This window comes from Lissotriton vulgaris, chromosome 4_1 (assembly GCF_964263255.1).
Source record: "Lissotriton vulgaris chromosome 4_1, aLisVul1.2, whole genome shotgun sequence".
Lineage (NCBI taxonomy): Eukaryota > Metazoa > Chordata > Amphibia > Caudata > Salamandridae > Lissotriton > Lissotriton vulgaris.
In genome coordinates this window covers 159,047,775-159,061,495 of record NC_141691.1, presented here as the reverse complement: position 1 = coordinate 159,061,495, position 13,721 = coordinate 159,047,775, and the positions used below count along the sequence as shown (strand labels likewise).

The 13,721-nt window shown below is 44.6% G+C and overlaps 1 protein-coding gene across 1 annotated transcript in view; it reads right to left on the bottom strand.

Annotated features, from left to right (window-relative positions):
- Nucleotides 1-9,325, bottom strand: part of CAPN6 (calpain 6) — a 521,958-nt gene extending 512,633 nt beyond the window's left edge. The window contains exon 1 of the mRNA XM_086918437.1: nt 9,067-9,325. The gene's annotated coding sequence lies outside the window, so the exon portion shown is untranslated. The remainder of the gene's footprint in view (nt 1-9,066) is intronic.
- Nucleotides 9,326-13,721: the final 4,396 nt, after the last annotated feature.

The window sequence follows — 13,721 nt, the reverse complement described above, 5'->3', positions numbered from 1 at the left end:
AGAGTAAGTCACGACAGAGAGCAGCATTAATTATCATAAATACCCTGCACTGTAATATAATGCTAAAGTTTCGTTTTTTGAATTACTAAACATAAAGCATAGAATAATGCGCAAGATGGTTGTTATTTTAAAATTGCAAAGCAGCAGCCCGGTAAAATAAGAGAAGTCAGAAACTGAATGTTACCACTTCCAGCGTAGAGTGAAGAATATTTATTTGACAGTGCACAATTATAACTAAACAGCAAGAGCGATCTTGAATTGGCACAAGCTCGCATCTCAGTGTTCATCTGACTGGGGATGCACAACTACTCTCGGGAGAGCTAGCAAAGCAACTAATTTCGAGAGCCGCCTTTGTGATAAACATGCCCGGTAAGCAGTAGCCTAAAGCCTTTCTTCTTGTCGCCATCACCAGCCACGAGCTCATTTCATGGACCTGCCCTCACTCGAACTACCCCACTAACTCAGAAATACCACACAAATCGAATACATTGAAATGAATTCGAAGCAGATCATTCGCCAAGCCTGCCTCAAACATAACAAATCGCTCAACATTAGAGTCCCTGCTTCCTCCTCCATTTGTAGTCATCCTCGCACTGTCACAACCCATATATAAGCGATTCCCCTGCCTCGCTACCTCCCAGCGCCGCAGATCCTTTTCTCTACCCTCCCACCGCAGCAGCACCTCCCTTGCTGGCAGCCAAAGCCCGTCTCCCTATTTAAAATTTTGGCCCGGTTGTATAAATGGAGAGGCAGTGACGTGGGCCTCCAAAGCACCTTCCCATCCTGCAGAGTCTATATTAGAGAGCTGCAATGGCTCTATATAAACAGGGAGCCGAGGGGGGAGCCGCACAGAGGGAGAGAGGCAGAGAGCGAGGGAGGAGGCCATGTTGGCTGCCACTGCAGCTCCCAGCCACAGCGGCTCAGAACCCCCGGGGAGCACGGGGTCCCCAAGAGCAGTCTTTACCACTGAAGGAGGATTGGAAAGTATTCCAATTGGGTTTTAGGATATTTCGTTTTATTTTTTGGGACGACTCATAAGATTAAAAACAAATCAAATAATCTTTAATTCGTTTGATCGAATTAGGGATTTATACATGTTCATCGTTAGCAAACAGTAGGATGGATTGTTTTTGGGAGGGGTTTCGGCTCAAATCCGCCACGTTTGGAAGGCGCTTTGCTGGCGGCTTTTGTTCACAGGCGCGCAGAGTACATGGCTTAAAATGGCTCCTTCGGGAAGAGAACATAATCGAGGTGCATAGAGAAAGGGTGAAGGGGTAAAAATAAAATAAAAACGCCGAATACGCTACCCTGAAAATACCAATCACGACTTCTGAACACCAACTTTAAGCCCCCGCCACAAAACCGTAGTATTTGCAAGTGAATCAAGTACTACATGTAACGTCTCCCAACACAATCCGCCGCCTTCACCTGGAAGGCTCACACACAGGTTCCCACCACGTAAGCTCGTGATATGGGTTAAAAAGCGCCCTTCCCCCAGATAAGTAAGAACACGAGAACAACGTGTGTTACAGGGTATCTGTGCACCACAACGCACTAGGGATTCCTTTGCTCGTCTCGGCTTGCCTACCAGGAGCCTCTCGAGAAATATCACAAATCAACAATGCTCGACCTAGAGAACCCAGGTTAAAATATTGTTTCTACAACTCCAACTTGACTGTCATGATCCCACTGTAACGGAGTATACAATGTTAGGGGCACATACATATGAGAACTACATCTGTCCTGGGGAGCGACTGACACAATAGCCAAAGAATTAAGGGATGAGGGGGGATACTTGTGCTCCTTGCTGCAGCTGCCGAAAGAAAGGGAGGTCACAGGTGGGAGCTGGTTACTCGTAGCCCCTATGCCTCCACCCCGGAAGAGACCCCAAAGTGGCGAAATAGCATATCGGCTCCTGTCTGCGCACTAGAATGACCCCTTGGAAAGAGCGCCCTCACTACAGGGTGATCAGGGGGCATGCCCGGTAATGCTGTGCTACCCAAGAGGCGCCCTAGCCTGTCTCGGTGTGCGCAGCACATTCCGTCAATCCTCCCGGTGCACCATGCACTGAATGCTATCTCGTCCTTTCAGGCGGTGCGGGGTAAGGAGCCTTGGCTGGTATATAGGGAAGGGGGGGCAGAGCGGGACGACGGAGCTGCGGGAGGAGGGAAGGGGGGGCAGAGCAGGACCACGGAGCTGCGGGCGGAGGGAAGGGGGCAGAGCAGGACCACGGAGCTGCGGGCAGAGTGAGGGGGGGGGGCAGAGCAGGACGAAGGAGCTGGGGGGCGGGAGAGAACACGAACGGCGGGAGGGAGGCGTAAATCCTGAGCTGTGGAGTTTATTTACTTACCTCTTCCCGAGCCGATTTTGAGGAAGTTGGCGGACGACAACTAATGACGGACTACCTTTCTGGAACGGACTATAATCCTCTAATGGGCTGGGCTGACCAGAATAGGCGCCATTTGGATTAAAAGGGTGGCGGCGCGGAACAGGACTGATCTCTAGTGGTCTGCCTGAGTGAGCGTTTGATCAGTTCGTTCAGGGAGCCAGGTGACGGACCGTCTGCTCACGACTGAAAGCTTGTTCACGAGAGACGTATAGAGGCCTTGCAGGTTACGGGGGTATTACATTATGTGCAATGCAGGACGACGGAGCTGCGGGGGGAGGGAAGGGGGGGCAGAGCAGGACGACGGAGCTGCGGGGGGAGGGAAGGCAGAGCGGGACGACGGAGCTGCGGGCGGAGGGAAGGGGGGGCAGAGCGGGACGACGGAGCTGCGGGCGGAGGGAAGGGGGGGCAGAGCAGGACCACGGAGCTGCGGGCGGAGGGAAGGGGGGCAGAGCAGGACGACGGAGCTGCGGGCGGAGGGAAGGGGGGGCAGAGCAGGACGACGGAGCTGCGGGCAGAGTGAGGGGGGGGGGGCAGAGCAGGACGAAGGAGCTGGGGGGCGGGAGAGAACACGAACGGCGGGAGGGAGGCGGGAAACGTGCCGGGGAAAAACACTCACGATGCCCAGGACAGCAGCAAGCACGGCCCGGCCGGAGGAGACTCGGGGGCGTTCCCGGCTTTTGGCTGACGTATCATGACGTAGCCAAAAGCCAAAGAATCTCGGGAACGCCCCCGTGTCTCCTCCGGCCATGACGGACGCCTCTCTGTTCCAATGGCTAGCCTCCATTTATGGAGCTAGCCAATGAAGCAGAGGGGCGTGTTCAAGTCACCCATACTAGAAACTACAGATTTCTCTGGAGGCGGAGCCTAACGGCTCCGTCCACCAGCGAAACCTAAAAACAATGTAATATATGATTCTTAGCAGTAGTGTCACACTGAGTAACGCCTGCAAGAATTGGTAATACATTTTTGCATTTGCTGTTTCGTGTTAGTTTTCAATAGGCACAAATTATGATGTTGAAAATAGAAACAATTGCTTAATGAAGATTTTTGTTATATCCCTGAAACTCTTGTATGGCGGAATTCTGCATGCGTTTAGCACGCATGCCTTTACAACGCTGGCATTAGAACGAGCGTGTCATTACGACATGTAACTTTAGCACCAAGTCGTTACAACTACTTGCCTCAAAGGGCGCTGGACTTTGGAATTGTATCATTTACTATTACATCTCCAGTCTGTGCAACAGTCGGGAAGGTGTTGAACTTAAAATCCAACACCACTCCACCAATGTGCCCCGCCCCTAAATCAACTCGTTGTAACAACTTGTGTGCTAAACAAATGCATGGTAACGACGCATTCGTTCTATTTCCGGGTTTGTAAAGGCACAGCGCGATTCCAGCTTTGTAATAAACAATGTTTCCCGTGCTCAAGAAATCCACATAGTTAACCGCTTACGTGGCTCACATGTGGCTGCCCTCACTCTCAGAACCCTCTCCCCAAATGTGCACCTTGCTTCTCAAATTTACATATGTACATCCCAATTTCCCACCAAAAAAATAATGGTCGAAGTGTGGACAAAACCCTAAAGATAATTACGGGACATGCAGAGCTAATTACCGGTTGCTACAAAACAAAAACTGCATCGTTCACTCCCCCTCATCCATCGGACCCATTATAGGCAGGGTCCAGAGACGTGATAAGAGCCCTTCTTCAGTCGCTTGTGCATGACCTTAAAACATTTCACATATAGGCTCAAAACAAAGATAACACACTTCCAACGACTCTCCGCACAATGTAGTGTGCTACCCTTGTGGATGTGCGCCTTAGTTCCCCACATGTGTTCCTACAAAGAGGGAGGGGCTACCTTTCTAGTCTCCAGAGAGAGCAATATATAATCTTTGTTCCCTATTGATTTGTGTCTAAAGAATCTGTACTTAAGCTGCTTCCTGCAATTACAGCTATTTAACTCACAAAGCACAACCTTTAATGTAATGTATGATTCTAGCAGTAGTGTCACACAGTCTGCGTTAACGCGTGTAAGAATTGGTAATACATTTTTTTTCATTTTCTGCTTCTTGTTAGTTTTCAGTAGGCACAAATTAGGATGTTAAAAATAGAAACAGTTGCTTAATGAAGATTTTTGTTATATCTGTGAAATCCTTGTATGGCGGAATTCTGCATGCGTTTAGCACGCATGCCTTTACAGCGTTGGCATTGGAATGAACGTGTCACTTTAGCACGCAAGTCGTTACAACTACTTGCCTTAGGGGGGCGCTGGACTTTGCAATAGTATCATTTACAGTTCCATCTCCAGTCTGTGTAACAGTAGGGAAGGTGTTGAACTTAAAACCCAAGAACACTCCACCAATGTGCCCCGCCCCAAAAGCAAGTCGTTGTAACAACTTGTGTGCTAAACGAATGCATGGTAACAATGAGTTAGTTCTATTGCCGGTTTTGTAAAGGCACAGCGTGATTCCCGCTTTGTAATAAACAATGTTTCCCGCGCTCAACAAATCAACATAGTTAAAAGTTTACCTGGCTCACTTGTGGCTGCCCTCACTCTCAGAACACTCTGCCCAAATGTGCACCTTGCTTCTCAAACGTACGTATGTACACCCAAGTTCCAAAAGAAAGAAAGATTGAAAAGTGGACAACCTTCTCCAATAGTGACTGCATAATTATGTGGACCCATAAAATAACAAAATCCTAAAGATAATAACGGGACATGCAGAGCTAATTACCGGTTGCTACAAATCAAAAACTGTGCATCGTTCACTCCCCCTCATCCATCGCACCAATTATACACAGTGTCCAGAGACGTGATAAAATCACTTCTTCAGTCGCTTGTGCATGACATTAAAACATTTCCCATATAGGCTCAAAACAAAGACAACACTCTCCGCACAATGTAGTATGCTAACCTTGTGGGTGTGCGCTTCACTTTCCCACATAGAGGGTAATAAGCACTATAGAAATGCTACAAAACAACACAATAGAGCTTAGATTCCAAGGAGTAAAGTTGCAATATTTTGTAATCTGCTCACCTTGACCCTCCAGTTTGGGGTACTGGTTCTCTACATCTGCTCTATGGAGGAAGCTGTTGGACTTCATGAAGTGCAGGGCGCCCCCCCCAGAGGGGGAGCTCTTGGGGGCCCCCCTCAACAAAGACCCCAAATCCATGCAGAGAGCTGATCGTAGGGGAGGAGGGCCCCAGTCTCTGTGGGACACCTCTGCGTGAGAGAGAACAGTGAGCATCTCCGAGCGAAGGCTATGGTTGCAAGGGGACTGCTGGGACACCCATGATCATCTGATATTGCCCAAGTGTCATTGTTCAAAAGGGGTTTAATTCTCACCACCGTGTGATGAAAAACACAAAACTGGATAGTGTGAAGGGAGAGGAGGAACACAAATCGCAACCAGAGGATCTACTTTCAAAAGAAAGTGAAGACAGCATCTGCCCACTCTTAAAGATAGACCCCCTCAAGGTCCACAGCAGTGTTGTCGAGTACTTTCCTGCGTCTACCCGAAGCCTTTTTAATTCATTCAATTCACTTTATGCCTCCAACACCTCTCCAGGAATCTGGACTCTGTTCTGTGCCTCTTAACTTCTCATTTTTCCTGATTATTTCTGATCCTCCCCATCTAGTCTCAAAGCGCCCAGAAGTTCTACGCTTGCTCTTTCACTGACAAATTGTTCCCAGTCTACATTTTAGGAAGCTGAATGTATATCACAATCGTCACAAAAGCTTGCTTCCAGGGTATACATATCTGATCTAGTGTGCCCCTCCTCAAGTGATTGGGATCTAAGCCTTTCACAAATGTGTTAGTCCGTCAGTGGATAATCTTCAATCCGGTTGAACTTAATCTGAAGGCGTGGGTTATGAAACTTGGTTCAATTTTTATACGAGGCTTTAGCAATGACGTGGATGGTAGCAAAATAGCATCCTTGGTCTGGCTGAATATAGAATGCCTTAAGGACCACACATTCCAGCCAGTCATCCCGGGTAATTCCTCTACTTTCTGGTGATAATTATCAACCCAATTTCTCCACTGCAATTCTGCTTGGAATTTCTGTGAGAAAAATGCATCTGCCCTCCCTTAGGAAACTTCTGCTAAGTGGAGGTGGGTGCAGGCAGGGGAACAGGTTGGTGCAGGGGAGGTGAATGAAGGGGAAGGGAGCCTCCAGTGTGTCCCAAAAGTTTCTCAGGTGGAACAAAGTATGAGTACAATACCCCACAGCTGCTTCTCGTCCTCAAATGAACCAGGGCAGGGGTGTGGTAAAGAGCGTGGGATGAGATAGTGGGCACTACATCAAGTTCTTTCTCCTTTTTCTGCAATGTCACACTAATGTGTACCAGATGGCAAAGCCATGTATGAGTTGGCATCCATTGACAACTAGCCCAGGAAGATGGACAGGAGTCACCTGATGCCTTATTACAATAAGTGCCCAGATGGGCTTACTTCTTGACCCCTGGGGCACTTGGTTAAGATAGAAGTGACTGCAAAATATGGACAGTGCTGGTTCACATTTTGCACCAGCGTGTTCACAAGAGGGTGGTCCCTCATTTTACTTGTAGGTGTAGCACTATGTAGATAATGAAACACTTCCATTTTCCACCCGCGCCATATTACAGGCGCAGAAGAATCCGGTGCACATAGAAGTGCGACCAATGAAAGCAGGTAATGGTTCCAGGGACCCCTCAAGCATTCTTTTGCATGCAAGTACAGTCACTCACTGCACCCACTGGCAGGAGGATCTCCGCCTCACTGTGAATTGCAGCCCAGGTGAAAGGCGGCCCAGAGGCTTCAAACAGACACTCCGCCTTTCACTACATTCCCGGCAAAGGTGCGAGTTCGCTCCTACACAGGGGGCGGAGCATTCAGTGTGATTGCGTCCACTGCCCCAGTCTGAGCCTGGCAAACCCAGTTTAAGGTGTTGTGGCACAGACCGAGCTATGCACCCTATTTGTAATATAGGCCCTGGTTATCAAGATCATCCATTCATAACCTCTCAGAAGTAACATGGTGCCCCTATCCTTGACTTGCTGGAGCACAGCTAAATTATGTGCTTGGTTGCACCAACACAGATATTAGTTTTGTTAGTTATAGAATAACTTCTTACACCTCTACTTTCACCCAAAGAAAAGCTCACAGAATTGCTAACTGAGGTAAATATGATGCCACCTCCTTAAAGACGTACATATATCAACATCGGAACATTTCATGCCGTATTGTGAGTCCCCTGTTTGTCTTTACTGGGGATGCATCAATGCACCCCTCAGTGGTAGCCATGGGTGTTCCATGCATCGTGCCATGGATGCAAGGCTCCTGTGCCCATAAATCACCCTGATCGCGGATCTACAGCAGTGCTCCACAGGGGTCAGTCATATAATTGAATATGAGACTTTTATTATATTGTAATGAGTTTGTACTTTGATGGTATAATTGCCGAATACAGTTGTTTATGGTGATAAGTCAATCACATGCTCCAGGGTGAGTTTACAGATTTCACTTACACATGCTGTAGTTTTACTGTCTCTTTTAAACCAGGAAGGGGCAGTCTGGTAGATTTATTTTAGCCCATCACTTTGGATTGCACAAAGGACATCAGCTCATGAGACTCATATTCTCGTTTTTCGCAGGTCACTTTTGCACGAAATTCCAACTAAACTCCCCACGACTGGCTTGAGTAAAGCTAACCCAGTGGGAATTCCAGCTGACCAGTCACAAATGGTTCCTATTATATCCAGCTGCTGTTTTGATTGTTTTTGAACATCTACTGAACTGCGATGGAGCAAAGGAACAGCTGATTGGAGGTACCTCTAGAAAGAGTTTGTTAGTGTCTGTTGCTTTCATTTGGTATTTTATGTCAGTTCACCTATTGGACTTCCAAAAGTAAGGAACGTAAACAAATCAAGTAACCCAACAAAAGTCATCTAGCATTCAACTTTCTATTTGCCATGTATGAGGTTAATTGTACACGGAGTTCCTGGAATATTAATAGTGTACGAGTGAGGATCGTCCTGCACTATTGCAGATGGAGATTCTATGAAGAGACTTCGTTGTTAGCTTTCTTTAAACACGTGTTTTCGATTAAAGCGAAAAAAAGTCGCCCATCATTGTTGATGCATTTTTCTGGAAGTGTGTTTGTGTTCTTTCTGCGTGCCTGCTCTCTACAGAAAACAAGGAACAGATATTTAATTCTTTGGAAGTCTGTGAAGCCAATGGAAGCCTTGAAAAACTAACAGACAGCTGAAAAAAAGTACAATAAGTCATGACTTTGTAATCGGAGTTTAACAGCATGGGTAGCTTCGTCAATAACATCTAGTTGCAATATTATTATAACGCCCAGTTTAAGCCTGTAATGCTAAAAGGTGGCCCCTGCGGCAGCACTTGTACCACCTACACTCATTCATTCATTCCTGCCTCTCAATAGCCTCCGGATGGTAAAACAACAGTTGGCACAGCACGTGCTGCTGGTGCAGTCATGGGGCATGCAAGGTTACAGGTAGCACTTACATAGGTGTGCAGTAAATAAAAGCACATGCTGTCCAGAGGACACACCGTGTGCATTCAGACACATTCAATTAAGCACGGTGTTGAACTTCAGAGCTCGTTATTACACAAGACAACAGTCAGCACACACACACACACACACACACATCTTTCCTGCTCTTACCTGCAGTGCTGTGCGCAGTGCCTGAACAGCTCACCGCGGGTGCCAAAACACAAACTGCAAATCAATTCCGCAAACACATGGCTCGCTTTTTAACCTGAGAACTATCCGGACTGAACCAAATGAGTCCCGCTCGAGGGGAGTTTCAGAGTCTCCTCTGGAATCGTTCATTCGCAGGCAGCGTCCAGTAACGTGCAGGGGCACTGCCTGCTTCTGAGCAGCTGGGCTGGTGCAAGCAGTTCCTGCAGGATTTGGCGTACAATGGCTGATTCTTTGTGGGTGAAATGTGATTAGGTTTCACGACCGCCTGTGTGCGGTAGAAAGAGGCTCAAGGTCCTAACATGTCTCGCATTCTTTTCTGATAAATCAGAGGAGAAACTAATGCTGCCTAATAAATAAATACGCCCTTTGTGGGACTGCACACAAATATGTTATGAGCGGTGACAGCACGCATGCCTTAGAGTTTGGTTAACAAGACCTCTATCCAGCGAAACACATTTGAACATTGTCATTAATGCAGGAATATAATATTTATACTCAGCTAAATCGTACTTGCAGCAACTTTGTAATTTTCTCAATGTACTTGAATTTCCATTTATTCAATTCAATAATCTTTATTCGGATATAAGGTGTCATAAAAGCACAAACAATTTTAACAAAGTTAATCACTTAAACATTTACATACAAACATCCTCTGGGTTGAAAAACATACATCAAAGCTTTAGCTGCATAAAAACAATTAAATAAATCTTCATTAAGTTGTCACAGGTGTGTCAAGATATATATATAGCAGCATTATATATTATTAAAGTGCCAAGGTGCAAAGTGCAGATTGTTTTGGGGGAAATAGCAGCGGTGGGAAATAAGCTATTGAATTCCAAGCATAAAACTCCATACATTTGAGCATTGATCAAGAACCTAAGAGCATATATCTTTTATCAGCATAAAATAAAAAGTGCATATGATACAATCGGGTCCACTTATCAGGGGTTAATAGAAGCGCGTGAACGAATAGCCATTTAAAAAAAAGTACAAACACGGAATGTTAAATTTTCCCCATTAAGCTGAAGGATAGTCTCATGAGCAACTTTAAAGTCCGTTATTCGGGATCAAGAGTTGCTTACTGTACCTTTGATAAAAATTATAAAAGAACTGAAAATGCAACATAGATTGCTTACCTTAATTGCCACAAGGGCTAGGCAATTCCTCAATGTTAGGCTGAAAGCCTAAGGGGAAACACAACAAATATTTTTATGCGCCAGATCTAAGGCGGTGAGCAAACTTCGTTCCCAGCGAGTAATATCTCTTAAAAGGTAACTGACTGGTAAATTACAAGGAAGGTCTCCATTGTCTACCATTGATATATAACTTGCGACGGATATTTTAGAGAGCTCTTGTGCGTATCTTATGCCCCCATAATATTTATATATAGCTTCTCAAATTGTCTTTTTGTTAATTCCATCTAACTAGTCTGGTTTATAAAAAATATGTCCAAGATTTACTCTAGTTAGAATTGCCTTTATTTCTGCGAGCCACAGTATATCTCCGCCCTTGTAGCATTTTAAACAGTTGACTATAATTTCCCTTGTTAACGAGGCTGCCGGATTTTGCCAAACCTTCAACCAAAAAAGGGCAAGGCGGGACCTAATGTAATCTTCTAGATAAAATAATTTTAGCTCATTATGGCAGACAAAGGATGAAGAGGAGATAGGTATCCCCAGAATTCTCCTACAAAATCTATTTTCTTCGGCCTGGACGCTTTTAGAATTAATGAAGCCCCAGATTTCAGCCCCATATGTTATCGTGGGTACGCGCTGTGTTATGTAGATTTTGAGTAGGGACAACACTATCACAATTCTTTTTGGTTGGGGGAGATTTAAAACTGAATTAACTACCTTTAAAAATTTACTCCGACCATATGCCAAATAGGCTTCCCAAGATCCATTGTCTGAAAATTGTAGACCCAAATATGGGAAAGTGCGTGTGCGTAGCAAGGTTTCAGAGCCAGAAGTAATAGCATTAATAAGACATTTTTTAGGGCCACAACACATTAAAAAAGATTTCTTAAAATTTGTACAAAGGTTCAGGCCATTCATGAAATCAACAAAACCCCTAACTTATATACGCAATGCATTGGGTGTACGACTCATTAAAACAGCATCGTCTGCATATAAAAGGGCGGGCAGTTTATTACCATTAATCATTGGGACATCTGTAGTCAGGTCAGACAACTCATTATGTAGCTCATTAATATATCAAATAAACAAGAGTGGGACTAAGACACACCCTTGCCTTAGGCCTCTTCCGACCACTATATCCCCTGAAACTGCCCCATCCGTGCTTATTCTCACCTGTGACCTTAGATCCCTATGTAAATATGCTAAAAAGTACACTATGTTCTTATCCAACCCGTAGTCTAAAAGGCATTTCCAGAGCTGGGATCTATTAACCAAATCAAAGGCCGAGGTAAGGTCCATGAATGCTAGGTAGATGGGGCCGTGTCGAGCTATGGTGTATTTACCTATGATCAATTTAAGGTTAAGACACTGTTCCACCGTTCCAAGATTGCTTCAGAAAACTAGCTGATTTAATATGTTTTCCTCCTCGGCCCAGGCTCTGATTTTGTTAAATTGTAACCTCCCCAATATCTTAAGGGCATTATCAATTAAAGAGATTGGTCTGTAACAACTCAGGTTGGATCTGTCTCCCTTTTTAAAAATTGGAACAATAACAGATGTAGAACATGTATCGGGGATTTTTAGTTATTATCAAAGTATTAAAAACATTAAGAAAAAGAGGGGCCCAGAACTCCCACCTATATTTTATAAGATCATTGGGGAGTCCCTTGTTACCCAGACTTTGATTAATAGCATCCTCAACCTCCGAAACTGATATTTGAATTCGGGTAGCAACGAAATTATCGACGATGTCTTCGCACTGGGACGTAGCAGCATATATATTGGAAAAGTAGTTACCCAAGCTTCACTCGTTATGTTACAACTTAACGGAGTGAGTGTATTGCCCATTGATTTCAGTGCCTTGGCCGCTGTCCAAAAACCATTTGAGTTATTAAATCTTGTAACACAAGCCAAGTTGTTCCATTGTTCTTTTAGGATCTCGTCTTTCCTCTACTTAGTCACTCTTTTGTAAACGTGCTTCAGTAATCTAATGAGATTAAAATCCCTAGGGGAAGATGAGAGAGCAGCTATAAGCTCTCTCCTTGCCCGAGAGCAAATGCTATTGACCCACCTAGGGTTAGAGTTGGATGCAAGTGCAGGTCTTGAGATCAATTTTTTAATGCCTGCACATAGTTGAACAAAAGCAGAAACTACCTCTGGATTAGGATCAATAGGTGAAAGAAAAGTGTGACAAAGTGATTGGTGGGTTTAAAAAAAAAATTGGAACACACTACTGTTATCAATACCTTTCCATTTGACCCTTAGATTATCTGTAGCAGATTCTAGATTACCGGCCCCTATCTCTTTTCTAGCATCAGGCCTGGAAGCAACCCTGAATAAAACTGAAATCGGATTATGATCCCCAAAAGTGGGTGGTTTAACCTCTGCATTAACTAAGTAATCTTCTAATGTTGCTGTTATAAAAACGTAATCTATTGTTGAGGCGCAGCCATGACCTCTATAGGTAGGTATTCGGCTAGCCCCATTATTTGTAGCTGCGATGTCCATTTCGTTTGAAAGACTACTATTTAATAAATGGTCCAATAACTCAAACCCCCTTTTGCATGGATTAACTAGAGGGTGATCGAAGGGAGTTGAAATATTTCCCTCTGCAATTTTTGCTCTGAAATCACCACCCAGACAGATCCCTGCAAGTCTTTGATTTCCTATAAAATTATGTATAGCCGAAATAAAGTTAAGAAGATTGACAAAATTCATATGAGGCATAGTTAAAAAATCATTCATAAAAATTGATGAAACAAATCAAAACACACCATGTGTATGTCAAGCCTTGAAAGTTAGCATTTTTGGTGGGGATTGTTTTTACGCTTCTACCCGACGTAATGCTCACCCAGATGGATAAACCACCCGAGGGTCTGCCTTGTTTAGGAGGGGATGAGGTAATGTTAAGGCATTCATACCCTTCAAGATATAACTCTGTTGTTGCCCAAGTCTCTTGAAGTATTAGGATATCATATTTGTTTACCATCTTCACCCAATCATCACTACTTATTTTTAGAAGCTAGGCCGGCGACATTCCAGCCTAGCACATGTAACATTGGGTCATAAGGTACAGAACCGCCATTTTCTGAGATAACTTCAGGCTCAGAACCATCATTTACTGAGGTAGCCAATATGGGTGTCAAAGGAGCAATTACAGTGGATTTTGATATAGATGACAGTAATCTAAGCTATCAAGATCAGAGAGGGCAGAGAACCTATTTGCAAACAGGTATGAAGGGGTAATTGAAGATTGCTGCTCGGAGTTTGGTCTATAAAAGAAGCCAAACTGCAATGCCCAAATATTTGTAGGTAGGGAGCAATTAATCTCCTTTGTCATCAGTATTGATCTAACAAGTGTTGGTCGTCGAAAATTATTAACAATACAATCTCACTCAATGGTCTTTTCTGACGGTCCAACCCAACCAACGCTGCATACTATTATGATATAATTTATGTTAAACCTCCTATACCCTTTAT